Genomic DNA, 1563 nt, shown 5'->3' on the forward strand with positions numbered 1-1563 from the left:
CAAATTCTTGTGTAAAGTAATGCAATACCGTGTTTATGAATGAATGAACAAATGATTGTGCTGTGCTAAGCATATTCTATATGGATAAACTGGGTTGAGCTATTTTATCTCTCTTGTCTTCGCTTATGTTACTTTGCAGTATAGTCCCATATGTTTCAATGTAAATATAGAAAACTCAATTCAGTGTATGTATTTTTTATTCCAGATACAGACCCACGTGTATTAGAGAAACAAGAACTTCAGCAGCCAACCTATGTTGCTTTAAGTTACATTAACAGGTAAGCGTGGTTATTTTTCAAGTATAAATGATCTTGGTTTGCACAATATGTATATATATGCATATGCCAAAATGGTATGCTTATGTATGCATTCTGTTTTGTTTCATGTTATATGACAGTATGGTAACACCTGTTCTGGAAAGACAGTTGAATTAAAATTTAACTAAATTTTTAATCACTTTTAGCCCTTCAGCTGCACTGCTGAAATACTTAGGGGATGAGGTTTTAGCCTTTTATGTTTAAGCTAAATCTTGTACAAAACAAGATAATTTGTCTTTGCTTAATTTTCTACTTTCTTGTACTCCACACGAGTGAGTGGAGAAAGAAATCTTTTTTTTCAATCAAAAGTGACTATTATCAACTGATAATAGTCCAATATGTAAGAGAATTTTTTACAGTACTTCGGAAGTTTTTCATCCACGGTGTATATCTTTAAAAATCTTGCTTACCAGCCCTATATAACCTAAAACTGGAAAAATTTAAGAAATTAAACCAATTTTTAAAGCATTTATCTAAATAACAGAGCCTTGGCTTTTCAGTTACTGACTGATGGCAGAACTGAAACCTCCAGAGTACTCCAGCTTGGAGGAATAGAAGGGTTGCTCATGTCTCAGGCTGTGATATGGTAAAGAGCAGCCTGAGAGCTGCTCCTTATTTTCTCTCTCACCTAAGCACATCGCAGAATTCAATGGAGGTAGCTCAGATTACTTTCCCTCTGAGAGGAGAGTGACCCATGGAGCATGCTGCATGGAAGGGAAAGATGGAGAGATTTTGTGCAGTTGCAGTGCCCCTTTTTCAGTATGTTTGCCAAACTGTCTTCTAATCCTAAATGAACACTGTAAAGGAAGCGTAATTCCTCATATAAAACCCCTTTTTCCTGTTCTAGTTAAATCAACATGCTGCTGTTCTGGGATTATTTTGCTGCCTTTTACATCATACTGGTTTTTTGATCAGGTGTACTGTGGTTGAAAGTTCTAGTTAGTTGCATTTTGGAAATGCCTTTCTCAGAAAATATTCTGTATAGGATTATTAGCTTTTATACATGGGACACCGGTTTCCTTTTGTATCTTTGCTGTCTAGAGGGTGAGATATAACTCACAAGTCTGGAAGATTAACCCAAAATTTAATTCAGTATAGATTGACTTGATTCAAACTCTCATGGGTCATACATAATGCAAAATTTTTCTTTCTTGCTCTTACTTCATGTTAAAAATGAAAAAACAAAATGAAACAAGCTTTTTCAAACACAGAATCCACCATTTGGCTTTGTATAGTATTTCCTGCA

At 34.9% G+C, this 1563-nt stretch overlaps 1 protein-coding gene across 1 annotated transcript in view; it reads left to right on the top strand.

Annotated features, from left to right (window-relative positions):
• Positions 1–210: 210 nt before the first annotated feature.
• Positions 211–1563, top strand: part of JAZF1 (JAZF zinc finger 1) — a 91567-nt gene continuing 90214 nt past the window's right edge. Inside the window, exon 1 of the mRNA XM_019472787.1 lies at positions 211–278. The gene's annotated coding sequence lies outside the window, so the exon portion shown is untranslated. The remainder of the gene's footprint in view (positions 279–1563) is intronic.

The sequence above is a fragment of the Aptenodytes forsteri genome, unplaced genomic scaffold, assembly GCF_000699145.1.
Source record: "Aptenodytes forsteri isolate BGI_AS27 unplaced genomic scaffold, ASM69914v1 Scaffold164, whole genome shotgun sequence".
In the NCBI taxonomy this organism is placed as follows: Eukaryota; Metazoa; Chordata; class Aves; order Sphenisciformes; family Spheniscidae; genus Aptenodytes; species Aptenodytes forsteri.